Here is a 22,014-nt window from a genome sequence, read left to right on the forward strand (position 1 = left end):
ACACAGAGCATGCTTGCTAAAATGCTATATGGATAAATAAGCCTTTTACTGTTCATTTTGAACATGGCTATTTCTTTTAGCAATATTTTATATTCTATGTTACATATCAAGCCATGTCAATAGCTTGTCTCATCATTTAAATGACTTTTTAATGTCCCTTGATCAAATAACAGTGCCACTGTCACGTTTAGACATGATAAACATACATCAATGTGCCTTGTCACATTTACCTCTTTACCAGATATGTGTGTTACTACACATTACAAAAGTCATGCTATTAAGTGCTGCAGTTCTACATACAACATGTATTATCCATGGTTATAGTGGGAAAGTAACTTTCTGACTTTTGCTTGGAAATTACTTTCTGTAAGAGAGATATTTTACAGGAATTATATTATGTATGTTCCTTGCTAGAGTTGTGCTTGTCTTTTTGATTCCAGTCTATGCTATAAGCAATAATATCGCCATCCCATTTTATTAATGAATGCAGACCTGAAAAATCTTTTGTCTGTCTCCCCTGCCATATCACAAATTACTCTAGTTCAATTCTTTTATTAGAGTCTCCAACACTTTTGAGAAAATGCAAAACAAAGTTATTGTGGTAATGAGGTATGGCTGTATTTTTACTTACATATTCATTTTTTCTCCCCATGTTTAACATACCTATGATATATGTCTCATTATTTATAAACCTTAAAAGATTGCTACAATGACCAAAGCTGCAGTCACTGGTGATGGTGTACAATAAAACATATTATTTTGTTTACAACAACAGGATCATTCTGCATTAATCTAATGTATTAGAAATATGAATTACAAATATTTCTTTAAGGAAACACCCGTTAAGTGACTGTCATCCTTTTCCATGATTCAAAATACAGCATGACAATGATTCATGATTTGACTGCTAGTGGTAATATGGCATGTTATGAACGATATAAGAGAGAAACACGAAATAAATCATACATGACCAGAATTCATTTGTTGGTTTCTTTAGTAACTTGCCATTGTTTGTGTTAACTAATATGAAATTTGATAATTTTATGGCCTTAAAAAATTTGCAAAGAAGCCATTCAAGTGTGAGCAAAATTGCAGAGCACTATAATTTCATTCACTTATCTAATGAATCACCCTACACGTCGGTATTCATTGCATGTCATGTTGCCTAACAGAAATTATGCAAGTGATTTTGTGGGCATTTTTTGTCTCAGATCAAAATGTGAAATGATTATAAATTCTAATAAAATGCATTGTGACGGATATCGACAAGCAGAGATTCACTCCAGTTACGGTGGTGAAGAAATGCTGTCTCACAGTGTATGTCCCATGTTATGACACAAAATAAGTGTTTAACTGATGATAAATCATCTCCTGAAAGACTTCTAGCTTTTCCTTATCTAGTGCAAGACTACCCTCTAGTGGAAAAAAGACATCATCCCCAGCAGTGAAATTTTTTTCATACCTCTCAACTTCCTAACACAGGAAATATTAAATAATGGAGGGACAAATAACCAAAAATAGGGACAGATTTTAAATATTCCTCTTATAAACTTAGAATGTTGTTAAAACAACAAGTTTTGTGTTTGCTTGCATTTTCTGAAGTATATGATGTCTGAAATTCAAATGTATGTCATTATTTAGTGACTTCAATCCTCTGGAGTTTGCCAGAAAAACATACATTTTCAGAGAAGCAGACCAAAAATATGAGAAAAAAATCTGGACATTCTGCAGAAATCTGGACAGTTGAAGGGTATGTCTTCTGTGTGGCATGTGCGCATGAGTGTGCGTGCATGTATGTGTGTGTGTGTGTGTGTGTGTGTGTGTGTTTGTGAGAGAGAGAGAGTTTGAGACAGAGTAAGAGCGATGTGTGAGTGAATGCAGGTATGAATGAGGAAGTGAGTGTGTGCGAGAGATCGGGAGAGTTGAGAGCGATGTGTGAGCGAATGCATGTATGAATGAGGAAATAACTGTGTGTGAGAGAGAGAGAGCAATGTGTGAGTAAATGCAGGTATGAATGAGAAAGTGACTCCGTGTGTGAGAGAGAGTGAAGAGTAAGAGTGATGTGTGAGGGAATGCAGGTGTGACAAAGAGAAATACTGCCAGCCTAGCTAGCTGGAATTTTGTAAATAATTGTATGTCATTTGTGAATATTAATATGATTTATATAGAAATGTCACAAAAAGAAATATTGCCAGCCGATCGAGCAAGAATTTTGTAAATAGCTATATGTTATTTGTGAATACCAGCATGATGCAATTGCTTGTGTTAGTACTATATTAGAACTGTATGCTTTGGGTATATCAAACTGCTGAACCAGAAGAGATATTTTTAAAGTACTGAGCAGAAATGTATATGCAAAATTGTAACAGTTTATATATATATATATATATATATATATATATATATATATATATATATATATATATAGCTGGACCATAAACAAAATATGTTATCTCTCAGTTTCAGTGCAGTAGCAGGCACAATGTCTACAGCTAGAAGTTCATAGGATGATAAGATCATAGGAAGTTACTAGGTTATTGGCCCTGAGGCCCTTGTCTTGAAAGGGAAGTAATCACTAGCTCTGAGATGTAGAAGTGTTTTATTGTTTTATGACTTCCAAGATCTACAAAGATCTGAGAGATATGTATTTTTCACAGGAGGAAACCAGCCCCAGACTGACTGTGATCTCTGTGTGCTCTTAAAGGGAAATTACACTTTACTATGTGTGCACTTGTCATCCTCCCAGTGAGTACATTACGCACTGTTGCCAGTGGTGAAAATTGAAGCTCCTTTATTACATGGCTAGTGTAGGGGCATCACATATTACCAAAACCCCCTCAGCTAGACAGAAATTCCTAGAACTACGCAATAGAGTCAAAAAGCTAATAAAACAGGACAAATCCCAATACTACCAGTCTGCCCTAGACTCCTCACAACACAGCCCCAATTCTGGTCCTCCATAAACTCCATCCTCCACCCAGGTAAAGTCAGTACCCCTCCTCCTAGCATCCCTCACTCCTCAGAAAATATTGCTACCTCATTCAACACACACTTCACCCAAACCATACTATCACTAGCTAAACAACACAACCCCCCTCCCCTCTAACCCACACCTTCAACTAGTAATCTCCCCACTGCCTTCTCTTTTTCTCCTGTACCTACCTACAACATAAAAATACTCTTAACTAAACTTAAACCCATCAAATTAGCAGCAGACAGCCTCCCAAGTGAATACCTACAAATCGCAGCTGATGCTCTGGCCTACCCAGTATCCATCTTGATTAACCGATCTCTGTCAGAAAGTTACGTTCCCACACTGTGGAAAGTATCATATAATTCCCCTCCACAAAGGCGGACCCTCCACAGAACTAACCAATTACCGCCCCATAGCTATTCTCTCTCCACTCTCCAAAATACTAGAGAGATGCATACACTCTCAGGTCTCAGACTACCTCCTTACTAACAGCCTCCTTTCCAGTACTCAGCATGGTTTCCAACCAAACCATAGCAGCACCACTGCCTTACTCTCATTTACTAACACTATCCTTCAGCATAAAAACAATGGCTATCTCTCCTGTGCTACTTTCCTAGACCTATCTAAAGCATTTGACATGGTCCCACACAAACAACTTATCTCTGTCCTCAATAACCTATCCTTCTCACAATCGGTCACCAACTGGTTTCAGAGTTACCTGTCTGACCGCCAACAATCCGTTGTATGGCAGAATGACATATCTCCCCAACACCCTGTCTCCATAGGGGTTCCCCAAGGATCCATCCTTGGACCCCTACTCTTCTCTATTTACACCAATAATCTAGCCTCTGCCACCAAACATGGCACACTCATACCAACTCAACTCAACCGACTCAACCATCATCTGCTCAGCCCAGTCCCTACCAAAACTGCAAAAAGTCACACAGGAAGCCTTTTCCTCTGTTGAAACATGGTTATTCGATGCCCGATTAATACTCAACCCAAACAAAACTAAACTACTCATCTTCCAACCCACCAAGCATACTCAAAACAACTCTCACTTTAACATCACGGCAAAAGACACCACTACTATATACCCAACTGAACACTCCAAATTGCTAGGAGTGGAAATAGACAATAAACTAAAATTTGACATTCCCATATCCATGACTATAAAAAAAGTCCACCAAAAACTAGGAGCGTTATTCAGAAATAAGCAATTTCTCACCAAAGCAGCAAAGATTTCAATAGCAAATTCCCACCTTATCTCCACCCTACTTTATGCCTCTCCAATATATACCAACCTAAGGCAATGTGATCTAAACAAGCTAGAGACCTGCTACAACAAAATCGCCAAATTCGCCACAGGGGCATCCTACCGTAGTCACCACTGTCTCTCACTTGCTGAACTGGGCTGGCTTGAACTCCCTCACCTCCTTCAGTGGTATCAACTCTCACTCGCCCACAAACTAGTAAACCATCCACTAAATGTCCCATCCCTCCAGAATCTACTCCAACCCTATCGCACCACCAAACCACTAAGATCCAGCAGCAAAAATCACTTGCGGATCACTAAAGCCAATAACTCTGCTGGTGAAGCACTATTCTCTTGCGCCATAGCCAAATTATGGAACTCACTCCCACCCACAATTACCTCCATACCATCATGCACCCACTTCAAAACTTTGCTAAAAGTGCAACCAAAAACATGCTTGCTATGCCCATGCAACTCCCACTCTAATATCATCCACCCCATCCAACCACTACCTTTCTTTCTACTCCACTAACTACCTTGATTATAGCAAGCTCAGATGCTCATAAGCCAGTACTTATTATACAGCACGAACTACTTCTTCTTGTAACATTTGTTAATGTCTGTTATGCACTTCACAGATAAAGATTCTAGTTGTCTACTGATGTACTATGTTCTTCATCTGTAAATATGTTGTAAGTAATTGCTATGTAAATTGTTAATCACTATGTAATCCAATGTAAATACTGTCTGTTTATTTTAACTGTGGAGCTTTTCTCCGTAGGCCTCCACTGAAAATGGACCTACATCCAGTCGGACACTCCCAGTCAACAAATTTAAATAAATAAATAAATAAATAATATTAATTGTTTGGCAGTGGTGAGATATCCACATCACATATTAACTGGCTTGTAGTGGCGTGGATATTGAATTCCTGTAGCCAGTAAATGATGGTCACTAGGGAAGGTGTTTGTACTATCAGCCACACAGTGAACATTCAGAGATTTATATCACAATTGTTTTAATTTTTTTTTGTTAGCTTAGATTAGTCAGGGAGAGCAGGCAAGCATGTCAGCAGAGGAGTATGGCAAGCTGACAAGGAGACAGTTAGCTGAGATCTGCCAGGCTAAAGGACTGGTGCATGCCAACCTGACTAATGCAGAAATTATTGCAGCCAGCTGCATCACGGACCATCAGTCTGGAGGACAGTCAGACTGGCTTTGGGAAGGTACAACTCTCAGAAAATGGACAGTTCAGTCTTCCCACATCTGGAGTTAAAGAGACTGTAACTGTAGGCCAAATGGTTGGAAATAAAATCAGCAGAGAGACTGCGGCAGGAGAAACAAATGGAATTAGAAGCAGCAGAGAGACTGAGACCTCTGGAAGCTGAAGAAAATGAGAGGCAGAGGCAACATGAAAAGGAGATGCTGACTCTGCCAGGGTCATAGAGGTAATGGGGAAGGGAGTAACCAAACACCAGAAGCAACAAACGTCAGTAAACGTCTTCCACAATTTACAGAGGGAGATAATTTTGATAGTTTCATTCATATGTTTGAAAGGGTATGTAAACAGTATAATGTTGACCAAGCGCTCTTGGCATGGTTCTTGACCCCCTTACTACACGGTAAAGCTGCAACTGCTATTTCTAAATTGTCTGATACCGATTGCTTAAATTATAATATTGTAAAAAACTGTCTTTTAGAATGTTTTAAATTAACACCTGAAGCTTACAGGAAAAATTTTGAGAGCATAGACGCAAGGCAGATGAAAGTGTGTGTGAATATATTTTTGAACTAAGCACTTATTTTCATAGGTGGGTGAGTGGATGTCAGGTCACCACTTTTGAAGGCTTGCAGACCTTTTGGTGAGGGAACAAGCCCTTAGCACTTTGCCTGAGGACATGAGAATCTCGTTAGCTGATAGACAATGCAATACTGCAGATGAGATGGGAAAGAAGGGAGACCAATACCTAGCAAGCAGGGCATCACTACACAGGAAAGGGACACACAGTGCTGCTCATGGGTCACAGGGAACCCATGGTTGGCAGCCCAGACTGCCCCAACAGAGGGTCTATATCACATAACCTAAAAGGGACAATATCGAACGGCTGAAATATCGAATATGCCATTCATCAAAATGTTTTTTGTGAGATTGCGGTACAGTGAGGATCAGAAAATTTGTCCTTTCCTCACTGTAGTGCGATCTCGGAATGGGTAGATATAATTAGTGGGAATGGCTTCAATGAACGGCATATTCGATATTTCAGACATTCGATATTTTCACATTTCGATAATGTGATATAGACGCCCCAACAGAGTCTGCCAGTAGCAAGAAAAGCCACTAGTCCAGGTACATGTCAAGAGCCAAGGGTTAAATGTTTTAAATGAAACCAGTGGGGCCATGTAGCATATAAGTCCATGGAGGCAAGGTGGGGAACAAATGTTGGGAGAGCCAGTAAGTGGGAATGACAAAATGCCAGCAGTAAGTTGTCTCAAGCCAACAAGGGTACCAAACTGCCACAAGAGGTTATATCTTATCTTAGTCAATTGGCAACAGGCCACTGGTAAGGGAGACATAACCTCTGACCTAACCATTGTGAAACCTGCAATGGTTACAGAGGAACACTACTTGCTTGGGCAGTCTACTCCAGTCAGAGCTTTAGGAGAGACCCAGTTCCAAATACCTTTGGCTAAGGTTCACCTTGACTGGGAGAGTGGAAAAGGAAGCCAGCAAGTCGGTGTGTTTGAGGATTTGCATGCAGATGTCCTGATAGGGAATGATTTTGATAATGCAGCACCTTGTGTGCATGCAGTTAGGCCTGGAGACAAGCATGTGGGTCTGGTAGCCTGGGAGAGACCCAGACAGACTGCAGACTTGAAGCCAGGACTGATGTGGTGGTTACTTCAGAGAGAGAGCTGCCTGTAGCAGTGAGACTGAAGGTGAGTCACAGCTGCTTGTGGGTACTGATGTTCCCTTGGACAGAGTGACTGCAAGGGCAGAGGTGAGAAGTAGCACCTAGGCTGACAGTGAGGCACCGCTGTCAGAAAATTCCCAACTTCCTGTAGAAGAGGAGCTGGGAAGGGTTACAAGGTCTGAGGGAGGTAGCTAGTGAGGCACCTGATTCTCAAGGGAAGGGGGAATCTGTATACTGGGACAAAGGGTTACTGTATAGAGAGTGGAACCCAGTGGGAGGGCTTGAGGATGAGAGAATAGAGCAGTTACTAGTGCCCAGAGCCTACTGTGTGGCACTTCTAGCCATAGCCCATGATATTCCCATTGCAGGTCACATGGGCATAAAATGTACAAAGAGACGTATTTTGCAGAACTTTTATTGTCCTGGGATTTCCAGAGATGTAACAGGGTACTGCAAGATCTGTGAGCAGTGCTAAATGGTAAGCAATGCAGGAGACAAGGTGAAAGCTCCTCTGATGCCTTTGCCTGTGATTGAGGAGCCATTTCAGAGGGTAGCTATGGATATTGTGGGTCTTCTGAGTACACCAAGTTCCACTGGGAAAAAGTATAAACTAGTGGTAGTAGATTATGCTACCAGATACCCTGAAGTGGTGTGTCTGTCCTCCATTGAGGCAGAAAAGGTGGTAAATGCTTTGTTAGAGATTTTCAGCAGGGTAGGTGTCCCAAAGGAAATAGTGACTGACAGAGGTGCCAATTTTATGTCAGACCTACTGGTTTGTCTGTAGCACCTAAAGACCACCTCCTTCCATCCCTAGACAAATGGTCTTATTGAGAGGTTAAACTCTACACTCAAGGCCATGCTACTTGCATTTGCAGACCAGTTTAAAAAGGAGTGGGACAACTATTTACTATTATACTGTTATTGTCTTTGTCTTGACCTTTTATGTTGTTGTAATTTGTGGAGCTTTTCTCCCAGGGCCTCCACTGAAAATGGACATATATCCAGCTGGACTAGCCCGGTCAACAAATGTAAAATAAATAAAAATAAATAAAAATATTTGCCCCATCTATTGTTTGCTTACAGAGAGGTGTCCCAGGAATCCACAGGTGTTTCACCCTTCGAGTTGCAGTGTGGGCATAGGGTGAGGAGTCCTCTAGATTTGATTCAAGATGAATGGGAGGGTGATTGTGAATCCCACAAGGAGTCTGCTGTGGCATATGTCCTAAACTTCAGGACAAGGCTCAAAGAACTCATGGGCTTGGCCCAGGAGAACCTGACAGAAGCCCAACCACTGCAAAAGGTCTGTTATGATAGGAATGCTCAAGCTACAGAGTATGCTGTAGTGCAGCAGGTAATGGTTCTCATTCCTGTCAGACACAACAAGCTGCAGGCAGGTTGGGAGGGACCCTTCAAGGTGGTAAGGAAGGTCAGTGATGTTAACTATATGGTAGAACTGCTATTTTATTGTACCATGTTAACATGATAAAAGCTTATCATGATAGAGAGGCCCTTGTGCTGAGCATTTACAGTGGATGTCAGGGGGAGTCTGAGGTGGATCTGGTGACTGAGCTCCTCAGTGAGGCTCGGACTGACACCTCAGTGGAAGGGGTAGCAATATCCCAGCAGCTCTCCCCTACCCAGGTATGAGAAATCTAAGCAGAGTTACAAGTTTGGAGACATGTTCACTGGGAAACCAAGGTGCAGACCTTGAGGGAGGAGATACTGGAATGTTGGAACTAGGGGTAATTCAGGAGATCAGCAGTGCCTTGGCCTTCCCAGTGGTGCTGGTACCAAAGAAGGATGGCAGCCCCAGGTTCTGTGTGGACTACAGAAAATTGAATAGTCACACCGAGTCAGATGCTTACCCTATGTCTAGGAAAAATGAAGCCCTAGATCAGCTGAGTGGGGCTAAGTATCTTACCACTATTGATCTTACCAATGGATACTGGTAGGTGCCCCTGACTCCCAGTGCTGTAGAGAGGTCAGCCTTTGTGACTCCTTTCGACTTGTATACGTTCACAAAGATGGGCTTTGGGATGAAAAATGCCCCAGCAACTTTCCAGAGGCTGGTAGATTATATCCTAGTAGGAGAAGGAGATTTCACCCTTGCTTACCTGGATTATATTGCCATCTACAGCTATTCCTAGCACGAGCACCTCTAGCATGTCAAGGAGGTGCTAGGCAGACTACAAAGGGCAGGGTTGACCATTAAGCCAAGCAAGTGTCAGGTGAGTATGGCAGAGGTCTCCTACCTGGAACATAGAGTGGGGAGTGGAAAGATCAGGCCAGAACCTGCCAAAGTGGAAGCCATTCAGGCATGGCCTGCCCCTGTTACCAAAAAGCAGGTGAGGGCATTCCAAGGGACAGCAGGGTGCTACATAAAGTTTGTCTCCAATTATAATACCATAGCTGCTCCCTTCACAGACCTAGACAAGGAAAAACAAGCCAGATAAAGTAGTGTGGGCTGCAGCATGTGAGCAGGCATTTCAGAAGCTTAAAGGAGGTTTGAGAGAACCACCCTGTGTTAGACAGTCCAGATTACAGCAAACAATTTGTTGTGCAGGTGCAGTGGGGGCTGTAATCAGCCAGGTTTTTTCAGAGGGAGAAGAACACCCATTGATATATCTCAGCCATAGTCTCCAACACAGGGAGGAATGCTATGCAGCTGTAGAAAAAGAATGTCTAGCTATAGTGAGAGCACTGCAGAAACTTCATCCTTATCTGTATTGAAGGAAATTCACTGTAGTTACAGACCACAATCCCTTAACATCGTTACATCGAACAAGCCAGAAAAATGCCATGTTACTAAGTTGGAGCCTAGGGTTGTAGGTATATGATATGACAGTGCAGCACCACAGTGGGGTTAGCAATGCCAACGCACATGGGCTCTCAAGACAGGGAATGGGGTGAGGTATTCCCAGATAGTCAACCCTCCCAAGCAGTTTCTCAAGGGTCACTTGAAAAACTAGTTTGAATTTTTGGTGGGGGAAGAAGTGTGACAAAGGGAAATATCGTCAACCCAGCTAGCTGGAACTTTGTAAGTAATCATATGCATTTGTGAATACTAATATGATTTATACAGAAATATTACAAAAGGAAATATTGCCAGCTCACCTATCTGGAATTTTGTAAATAGTTATATGTCATTTGAGAATATTAATATGATTTATATAGAAATGTAGCAAAAGGGACACTGCCAGCCCAGATATCTGGAATTTTGTAAATAGTTATATGTTATTTGTGAATATCAGCAGGATGCAATTGCTTGTGTTAGTACTATATTAAAACTGTATGTTTTGGGTATATCAAACTGCTGGACCAGAAGAGATATTTTTAAAGTACTGAGTAGAAATGTATATGCACTATTGTAACAGTTTATATATATATCTATATATATATATATATATATATATATATATATATATATATATATATATATATATATATAAATTTTTTAATAGGAGAATAACCTGGAAAACTTAAGAATAGTTGGTTAAGTTACTTGATAGCTGGGTCATAAACAAAATATATTATTTCTCAGTTTTAGTGCAGTAGAAGAATGTCTAGAGCTAGAAGTTGTTTGTATTATTCTGAAAGAGAAGTAATTACTAGGTTTGAGATGTAGAAGTATTTTATTGTTTTATGACTTTCAGGATCTGCAAAGATCAGCCTCAAACTGACTGTGATCTCTGTGTGCTCTTAAGGGAAATTGCACTTTACTGTGTGTGTACTTGTCATCCTCCCAGTGTGTACATTCCCCAGTGTTGCCAGTGGTGAGGAATGAGGCTCCTTGATTACTGGGCCAGTGTAGGGGTATACCAGCAGGTAGGAATGAGGAAGTGACTGTGTGTAAGAGAGAATGGGAGAGTGAGAGTGATGTGTGAGTGAATGTAGGTATGAATGAGGAAGTGACTGTGTGAGAGATCAGCAGAGTGAGAGTGATGTGGGAGTGAATGCAGGTATGAATGAGGAAGTGACTGTGTGAGAGATTGGGAGAGTGTGAGAGCGATGTGTGAGTGAATGCTGGTATGAATGAGAAAGAGGCTGTGTGCAAGAAAGAGAGTGAAGAGTGAGAGCAAATGAGCGATCCCCTGGCAGCAGTTAAGAGGTGGGTGGTTGCATAATGGGAGGGGGTTAGTTATGGAATATGTAGGTAAAGTAGGGTTAAGAGTGTGTGCATGTGTGCGTGTGTATGTCATACCTCTAAGTCTTTTAGAGCAAGAAATTTTGGAGAAATTCATAAATAAAAGTGGGACAAATGCCCAAACGTAGAGACAATTGTAATAAATATTACTCTTACAAACTTAGAAAGTTGATAGAATAACAGGTTTTGCATTAGCAATAATTTTCTGAAGGGTATGAATTCTGCAACTCATATGTTTGCCATTATTTTCAAACTTCCATTTTTAATGATTTACCATTAATTTTACTAAACAACCACAATTTAATGAAAAATGGACCAAAAATATGAGGCAAAAATCTGGACATTCTGAGAAAATCTGTACAGTTGAGAGGTATGGAAAAGTCCTCATAAACACTGCATTTAATAACAAGATGTTTTAAACCAGCTTTTCTGTTAGGACATAAGGAAGCATAGCTAGAGATTACAGTATTATGTTTAAGATTTTTTTTTTTGTTTTATATGCAAAGAAAAGTAAAATGCATACTAGACTGAACAAACATTTGACTAAGTGACATTTAATAAGAACCATATGTACATGTTTTGACTTACATAGAAATTTGACTTAAGAACAGACTGAAAAACAGATCTCGTCCTTAACTGCACATAAAATGCAGTGAAGAAAACAAAAAAACATTTGTAAATATAAAACATCAGAAAATAGCTCAAGATTTTTTTAAATGTCCTAGAAAAATTTAGTTATTTATAGTAGATAATAATATCCTCTAGTGTGCCGCTTCCCACAAGGTGGTTTCAGGATTATAACAAGAAAAATAAAGGAGATGTGCTGGAGATGTGAAAAATAAAGGAGATCTGCTGGAGATGTGACTCCATTGCTGGTATGCATACAGATAGATCTGCAAGTCAATGAAGCTGTGCGTGAACCTGTTACCATAAGATCAGTTTTTTAACTATTCCAATTTTAGTCATCTGAATCACTAGTGTCTTGATCAAGAACAGCTGACATTTAACTAAAAGTACACAGTTATTGTACATACATATGTATGTATGCATGCATGTAAGCATGGATTATAGGAGATTACTAGGCTATTGACCCAGAGGTCATTTTAAGCCTGGCCGTTTCATCCCAAAGTATCTGTTTATTATTTGTTAACTATGTAGGTACATTGTTCTGAAGACCTTTTCAGGTATGACCTGGGCAATATAGGAAAGAATATAATACATATAGCCAAGACCACAAAAATGTTTAACAACAGACAATTGAACAGAAACATGGAAATAGAATTTAACATAACAGATATAAGCTATAAGCAATATGATACTAAGGCAGTATGCCATTTGGCATAATGGTTAGTGTTTACATCAGAGACACAAATACAGGCCTTGATTCTCCCCTTGAGAGGCATGGCTAGGCTTAAAAGGGCCCCCTGGGTCATTAGCTTAGTAATATTCTATGAGCTTGGTTAATATAAATTAATGTCAAAATGCTGTATTCTGGTATAATACAGTGAACTGCAGAAGCTAATGATATACAGAAGGAGCAAAATAATGAAGAAAGTGACTGAGGGCAGGGGATGAGACCCTTCCGACAGGAGGAAATTGCTAATGAAAAATTAATATCGAGAAGGCAAAATTGAAACTCTGTAACTGGAAAATAAAGGGAGAGAAGAAAACAAAAAATACTGCCCCCTGATGCTTCTGCTACTTTCAAGGCTGGATTCTTAAAGGCTCAGGGCAGCACAACTGACAGCCTTTGATGTCCAGCAATGTTACTCTATTTCCCAATTACAATCTATCTACTAGGGAAGACATAATACCTTATGATTCTCACCTTTGAAGGCAAAATTGGCTAGGTTTAAAGTGGCCAGTAAGGGCAGCTAGCCACTTATGAATCTGACATATCTCCGTGCAATGCTAATATGTCAGATGTATTGAGATCCCACTATATGAGGAGCAGGTAATGGGACTCAGAATCATTCTGTGGAAATAAATCTTATTAGCCATCCTGTACATAGCTGGTACACTGCTTAGGTTACTATGCACCACTGGAGTCTATGTGAAGATGACTGTCACCACAACACCACCTGTAGTTTGTTACTGGTATTGCAAGCATTTATCCTACTGCAAACAAATGAAACAAACAGTCTCTGTGGTGTTCCTCGAATTCTCACACACCCAGTAAGTTGATATATTGGGTCCAAAACAAATAATGAGGAAACTGCTCTCTGTGGAAGATGTAAGTAAGATTTCTTAGAGTTCAGGCACCTAATAAAAAACATACTGTGAATATCCAACCTAATAACAAGTGGTAGAAATACTTTCTTTAAAACTTTACACGTATAAATCAACTAATGAAAGTATGGCAGCACAAGCTGGTTCAAGTCGAATGTTCTAAACACACAAGCAAGCGATCCAAATAATAGTTGAAAAAAACAGAATAAAGTGTAGAAACTCACCATTCCATTTTTATACCTGTTTAAAAGCATGGGAGTGCTTTATTAGGGTAGCTGTGTTGTAAAAGACAATTAGCATGTTTACTAGCTAAATGCCCCTTCCCCCATACCATTGTGATATTTGACACAGTGCTGCCCTAATTCAAGCTCTGTGAAGCCCAGATATGTTAAACTAAACTGAACTAAAAGTTAAACTAAAAATTACACAATAATTGCTAAAACATCCCTGAAAGCGTTTCATTGTAATATCAGAAAAGAAAAACTTAAAGTTAACCGAAGCCTTCAAAACTCTTTAGAAATCTTTTCTATGAACATTCAGAAACATTTTAACATAGATTGCTTTCATCTATTAGAACTTCTTCAGGTTTGTTTGTCAAGTGGGAAAAGCAACTAAAAATTAAAAGTTAAATAACATACATAATGCTACATTTTGCTGGGCTAAAAACAATACATATTATTTAAAAAACTAGTATAAAATAAATCATAAATTTATTTTTTTATTTTATTTTATTTATTTATCATTTGTTGACCGGGAAAGTCCGTCTAGGTTCCACAGAGCCTGTTTTCAGCGGAGGCCCGGGGAGAAATGCTCCAGATGCATAAATAAAAAAACTACCAAACTTTTGAGAATACACACACACACACACATATATATATATTCATCTCAAATGCTAAATCTATTGAAGGATTTTAAAATAAAAAAATGCTCAGAAATCTATCAAAAATATTTATATGGAAAATCTAGTGGAAAAAAACAGTCTCATGATCACAGCAGTGATATTCATTCAGGTCTGCAAACCTGCATTTTATTAATTCTTGTTTATAATTTTTTAGTTCAAACAGGAGAAGCTTTACTAGCAACATTCATATTATACTTTAGATGCCTATGACAGATTAACTTCTAAATATTTTAAATAGTAGACTTGTTTTTTCTTTTGGTTTAATAAACAGCAGAGCTAGAGCCTACAGAGCACATGCATGACTTTTGTGTCAATTTAGCCTTTTTAGGTTTTTTTAATGTACTGTGGTGGTGGTGCTGTGGTAGCGTTGTTGCCTCACAGTTGGACATTGCCCGTTCGATTCAAAGTTAGAGCGTCTTCTGTGTGGCGACATACGTGAATGGATGTTCCTTCGCTGAAGGTTGTGCGTTAGGCCCGGCAAGCCAGTACATAAAAATCTACTGCCAATCATTAGCGGACCAGAGTTCTGCTGTGGCGACCCCTAACTGGGAAAAGCTGAAAGACACAAACAAGGTTTTAACTTTTTAATGCACAGTGTTTGAGCTTAACTAGACACATATTATTAGGAATAGATATACTGCATGTTTATATTGGTTCCAATATTACAACATTCATAAATTTTAAATGGGGTGCTGTTTAGACATTTTTTCTAAGGTTTGCAGACCTGAGCAAATATCACTGCTGTGAGCATGAGCTACTGTTTTTCCACTAGATTTTTCATATATATTTTTTTATAGATTTCGGAGTGTATTTCATTTTAAAATTAAAATACCACATTGTCTGCACATATCAGCTTTGTTGATCTATCTCCACCTACCTATTTTCTAATGCAGTTCCATTGCCAGTATGAACAACACTGGGCTCCGAGCTTAAACCTGATGCACATCCACTCCCACTGGGAACCCCTCTGGGAGTCCAAATGCGACCTGTACTTGTGTCATTGGGTCCTTTTACATAGCCTACATTAATTCTACAAAGGTTTCTGGGGATTTTACCTATCACAGGACTGCTGAAAGTAGCTTTCTTTGGACTTTGTCATATGTTTTCTCCAGCTCTAGCAACGCCCGCTTGAACTCTTTCCTCACCTCTGGCTTCTTCTCACCTCTCTCTCACTGCAAACATCGGTTTGGTTTTGCTGCATCTTGTTCTGAATCTGTACTGCTCATCTCCCATAACCCTTTTTATTAGTCTGCATATTCATTTATCAGTTAACCTCTCGTACAGTGTGACAAGTTTTCCAAATTTAAACTTATTAATAAGAATATAAGGCCCTCGCCATTAAAGTATTTAGCAAATGCTAAAGCTTATAAATTATCAGTCTCAGCCTTGAAAAAATTCACACAATTTGTTGTGAATTAGCTTTCCACCAGTAACTGCAGGCTAGCTGCCCAAATTACTATAAACTGCTATCATAACATTTTAAAACAGGAGTTGAAAAGATTCATGGAGTATATGTACCTAAAGTCTTATTTGTGGGATTTCAGGAGTATTACTGTTATGCATGTGTCTAAGGTCATAGAACTATAGCTTTCTTTCAGGTATCTTTAATCACATCTTCCAAATCAGCTAGCATTTTACTATTCAAGTACCACTGCAACTCTGTCTTCATGGTGCAGCAACATATTGGACTGACTTTGCAGTCTCCCACAAATGCTAATGAGGCAATCTGGGAAGTAGCCTTTGCTAATTAGTCATGCAATTTCCCATTGGAAATGCCACTCGTAAGTATTGTATGTAATTGAGCCAAAAGCTCATATTCACCTGATTCTATTAGAGGGAATTGCCAGGGGGTTTCGAAGATAGGTAGTGGTAGGGAGTGTGTGTGTGTGTGTGTGTGTGTGTGTGTGTGTGTGTGTGTGTGTGTGTGTGTGTGTGTGTGTATGTGTGTCTGCCTTGGAGTTCACAGTTGGAGGTAAAGTATGAGGTGTGAGTTTATGTGTATGTGTGTCTGTCTGTCTGTCTGCCTGTATACATGTGTGTGCTTCTGTGTGTGTGTCTATGAGTGGAATAAGGTCGGGAGGTTGTGTGAGTGTATGCATGAATGTGCGAATGGGTATGGTGGTGCTGTGATTTCTCCACAAGAAAATCCTGCAAAATTGTGGGGGGGGGGGTAACACAAGAGACCCTGAGATACCTCTTTTATATTGTGCCTTAAAGGCACTTAAAAATTAGATAAAAGAGTTTTGCAGCATGAAAATGTGGAGCAGGGGCAACTCTAAACATGAGGGATAACTCTTTTATATTGTGCCTTAAAGTTACTTAAAAATTAGACAGCAAAGTATAGCAGCATAAAAGACATGGAGCAGGGGGACACTAGACACCAGGCATAATTTACACAGGGTGCTCCCCAGGGCACTTAAAAACATACAAATCATGTACCCGTACAACTCGCACAGAGCATATCAGTCCTCTGTGCTACCACTAGTTACCAGTGATCCTTTAAATATTACCCAAGTCTTTAAAAATGTAAACAAAAAGAGGGGCAAAATGTTTTAAACCCTTCACCCTTGGCACAGAATGCAGCTGCATTAACCTACTTCAGTAACTGTTTAGTTACTGTGGTGAGTTTTTTTCTACATAATAAGAAGTTTGAAACTCTAATGTCTGGCCTTACTCACTGACTGCAGCACTTTGTGAGTCACACATGACAGGGTATGTAAAAGAGGCAACAGCTGGAGCATCATGTAAAATTAAGGACACTTGCAAGGGATGGAGGTGTGTCCATATGTGGGTCGGCTTTGGTATAAAGTCAGGAGAAACTCCAGACAACACCAGGGAGAATATTTCAACAATCACTGGGACTTACTTATAAAGATAATAGAGCAACAGCTCTAGCATCACAATCCAATGTACGAACAATAAGAAGTACGAAACTCTAATGTCTGGCATTAATGACTGACTGTAAGCATCTGTGATTTGTAAGGGTAGGTACAAAAATAATTGGATGGCACAGTGGTGCAGCAGTAGCATTGTCACCTCACAGCAAGAGGTTCTCCGGTTCAATTCTCATCTGGAGTGCCTTCTGTGTGGAGTCTGCATGTCCTCCCTGCATTTGTGTGGGTTTTCTCTGGGTACTCTGGTTTCCTCCCACATTACAAAGGCATGCATTTGGAGCATTTCTCCATGGGCCTCGACTGAAAATTGGCTTCATTCCAAGTCGGACATTTCCAGTAAACAAATGTTAAATAAATAAAAAAAAACCTAGGACATTCTGTCAACTAAGGGGCACGTTAAAAGGTATGTTGATGTGTGCATGTGTATGTCTGTGTGTTAGTGAATATGTGCATGTGTGTTGGAAAGTGAACAAAGGGATGCCTGTACCAACGCAATGCAAAACAGGCCAGTCTTGACTAAAACAGGAAAGTGCAGATTTGCACTTACAATAGTTAAGGGCAATTCAGAGATGTGTAAATTAGCCAAAACAAGGTCTTTCGTCATTGCAGCTAACATGTCTCTGAATCTGTGTCCTCTCTTGCGGAAGCAGTTGCTTTTGAGTGCGGTGCTTAATGAGAGCAGTTAGGTTCTATTGAAGTCCATCAGGTAGTCTTCAGTAGTGACGGAACTGTACTGGAACAAGTCCAGCAGCAGTAAAGCAATGTTTTTAAAATCTGATTGTACATCTTTCTGGTAGATGTTTTTATATGTGGCAGTATCACTCAAGAACTCCCAACACCTTTTTGTCATATAATTATTCTGTCAGAATAAGTAACCTCTCAACCATACCTGCCTTCAAATCGTATTTTCTCCCTAGACTGTAACATTTTCAATACCTAATATCCATCTTTAGACAAATTTTCTTTTTGTGTTGTATCTTTCATAAGATTTTGCTAAGACTTGTAAGTTAGGCAATAGAATAGGATTAAGTACACATCATACCTCTCAACTATCCAGACCTTTGCCTCATATTTTTGCTCTGTTTCCTCATACAGTTGTGGTTTCTAGTAAATCAATGAAAAATCACTGATGTCAGAAAAGACATTTGAGTTTCACTCTCCGTACCCTTCAGAAAATACATGCTAAAGCAAAACCTGTACTTCTATCAAATTCCTAAGTTTGCAAGAGCAACATTTAAAAATGTCCCTATTTTTGGGCCTTTGGCCCCCCATTATTTAAAGCTGGCTAAGATTAACCTGCAATCAACTCGATATATAAGCTAAATTAAGTACACATCTATCTGCACTTTTTTCATATAGTACTGCATTTTATTTATTTTTTCACTGAATATTACTTGAATTGAATATTGTGGTATCTCGCTGTCTCTACAGGGAGCTTGTTAGAAGTGTAGCCAGTGGTAGCAGTGGGGGTAGTTTCACTTCTTAGATATTCTGTGTTTAACTCCTAGCCTAGGGGGTTTGTCTTGCGATATAAGTGTTACATCTGGTGTTATTTCTGCTAAATATCTGAGCTGTTGGCTGGCTAAGATTAACTTGCAATCAACTGGACATATAAGCTAAATTAAGTACATTTTTATCTGCACTTTTTTCATATAGTACTATATTTTATTTTTTTTTTTCACTGAATATTAATTGAATTGAATATTGTGGTCTCTGTGTCTCTACAGGGAGCTTATTAGAAGTGAAGCCAGTGGTAGCAGTGGGGGTAGTTTCACTTCTTTGATATTCTGTGTTTAACTCCTAGCCTAGGGGGTTTGTCTTGCCATATAAGTGTTACATCTTTTGTTATTTCTGCTAAATACCTGAGTTGTTGGCTGGCTAAGATTAACCTGAATTCAACTTGATGTATAAGCTATATTAAGTACACTTCTAGCTGCACATTTTTCATATAGAACTGCATTTTATTTATTGTTTTCACTGAATATTAATTGAATTGAATATTGCAGTCTCTCTGTTTCTCTGCAGTTGGTTCCCCACCTGCCCTCCCTATTCTTGTTGTGGTGTTAATCTAGGTGGCTTTGAAATTGCATGCCCCTCTTGTAAATTTGTGCTTGGACACTCCTAGGCTCATCTCATTTGCTCACTCAACTGAATACAGAGATATCATATTTTGATTTCAGACACTCCTACTAATCCCATCTCTTATAGGTTCATAGGTAGGTACTAGGTTCATAGGTTGGTACTAGGCTATCAGCCCTAAGGCCTATATAAGCCAAGCCATAACAATTCCCTGGCTATTTCTTCCCACACTATTTACTTCCCTGAACCCCTGTCTAGCAGGGTGACTGACATGATCCCTGGGGTGAATTTCCTTTCTCCCATCCAATCGTCAAGGTTCCTTTTGAAGATGGCCAAAGAGGCACTCTGCTTGACATGTATGGGAAATCTATTCCAGAGTCTGGGGAGTCTATCCCTCCAGCATGTTTTGTTTATTCTGATGACAAGATTTAGATCCCTGGAGTGTGTGGCTCTGAGGGATTGGAATTTCTTTAAGTGTAGCATGTCCAACAGCTCTGGGTTTCACATGGCCTTGTATGTTAAGAAGAGATCACCTCTGAGTAGACGATATGCGACAGAGTATAGCTGGAGCTTTTTAAGGCGGTCAGCATAGGGCATCTGCTTTAGGCCTGTGATTCTTTTAGTGAGGTATTTTTGCGGCCTTTCCAGTTGTTGCAGATGTCTTGAGAGGTACATACCAAACAGGGCGTTGTATTCTATAATGGGTCTAATGAAGGAAGAGTACAGTGTGACAATGACCTCCTTTTTACTGGATGAAGAGCCCTTAGTGATGAGGTGTGCCTCATAGAAGGATTTCCTGACTGTTGTGGCAATGTGGTTATCGAAGGTGAGACCACTGTCCACCTGTGTCCCCAAGTCTCTTATCACACTTTCAGTGTTTAGTGTACTGCCACCTATATGGTAATTCATGGATACATGTATTTTTCCCAAAGGGGATAACTATACATTTCTTGGCATTGAGCTTGAGCCCATGGCTCTGGCACCAAGCATCTGTTTCTGTAAGGCCCTTTTGTAGAATATCCACATCATTTGGGGATTCAGTAATGGCTCCCAGTTTGCAGTTATCTGCAAACTTTGTTAGCCAGAGTCCCTTAGTGTTGGCCTGTACTTCAGAGAAGTAGATGCCAAACAAGAGCGGTCCCAGGACTGAACCCTGAGGTACTCCACTTGTCTCGAGCTGGATTTGGAGTCTGCTACTTTTACAGTGTGGGTTCTATCAGTAAGCCAGTTAGCAACCCATTGGGTGACGTAGGGATTAATGCCCAGCTTAGTAAGTTTATCTATGATTCCAGAGTGGGGAATGGTGTCAAAGGCCTTTGCAAGGTCTAGATAGGCTGTGTGAACCACCTTACCCATGTCCATGGCTCTGGAGACTGATTCGAAGAAGTCAGTCAAGTTCAGGAGACAAGATCAGCCCTTCACAAACCCAAACTGGGTGGGGTCCAGTGTTTGAAGGTTGCCAATGTCTTTGTTTATAAGTTCCGTGATAATACGCTCCATGGCCTTGCAGATAAGGCTTGTCAGACTGATGGGATGGTAGTTTCCGGGATCCAAGGTGGATCCCCCCTTGTGGAGTGGGATAACTGTAGCTCTGCGCCACTCAGTGGGCATGAAACCTGAGGTGAGACTATGATTAAACATGAAACTTAGGTGAGGTGCCAGTTCATATTGTAGTTCATGTAGTGCACAGCCTGGGATGTCATCTGGTCCCATGGATACTGTATTCTTAGCTTTGGAGAGTGCGTTTTTTACCTGTGTGGCCGTTATTACTGGAATTTGGCAATCTTCTGGTATTGAGATGGGCCATTTAGGGGGTGAGAGGGGGGTGAAGTTAGCACTGAATCGATCTGCCAGGATACTGAAAGTTTCCTTGGGATCAGTACATTTAATGCCATTCTGTTTTAGCTCAGAGCAGATCTGAGCATTGCCATTTAGACTCTTGACATAGTTATAGAATGCCTTGTGGTTGTCTTTGGAATCTTTGGCAATTTTATTTTCGTAGCTAGCTTTGGAGATTTTATGAGGGATCTCAGCTTTTTACTGAGGATGGTAAGGGAGTTTTTTGCATCCTGGTATTTTCCTCTTTTCTGCAACAGTTTCTTCCTTTTGTTGTAAAGTTTGTTTATGGCAGGGGACCACCAGATTGGCTTCCTTTTTTTGGATGAGAACATCTTGGTTCTATTTGGGATGGCACGATTCATGCATGAGTGGATGTGCTCGTACAGTGTCTTAGTGTAGGATTCAGCAGTTGAACTTTCAGTTCCCGTCTGCATGGGTGTCATGAAGTTTGTCACTTCTGACTTGAGTAGCATGAAGTTGGCTTTGGAGAAGTTTTTTATGGAGGTTTCCTTAATGGGGGGTGGGATGTGGATGTTAAGAGTGATTAGCTTATGGTCAGACCTGATTAACGAGGGGGTGACCATAGGTGTGGAGCATCAAGGCTATCTGTCTTAGGGCATTTACAAAGCTAGCCAGAGTGTGTCAGCTTTCGCCGCCCCATTGATTAATTAACTGATCCTCTGTCAAGCAGAGCAAATGAAGTGATCCCAGGGGTGTATTTTCTATTACACATCTACTTGTCAAGGTTTCTCTTGAAGAGTGTTAGTGAGGGGTTCTGCCTGATGTAA

At 40.1% G+C, this 22,014-nt stretch overlaps 1 protein-coding gene across 1 annotated transcript in view; it reads right to left on the reverse strand.

Moving 5' to 3' along the window:
* The window catches only part of PRKCG (protein kinase C gamma), a 4,166,346-nt gene that overhangs the window by 992,778 nt on the left and 3,151,554 nt on the right, over nucleotides 1–22,014 (reverse strand). The gene's annotated exons all lie outside the window — the stretch shown is intronic.

Source organism: Protopterus annectens, chromosome 1.part1 (assembly GCF_019279795.1).
Source record: "Protopterus annectens isolate FY-2018-M chromosome 1.part1, PAN1.0, whole genome shotgun sequence".
Taxonomy (NCBI): domain Eukaryota; kingdom Metazoa; phylum Chordata; order Ceratodontiformes; family Protopteridae; genus Protopterus; species Protopterus annectens.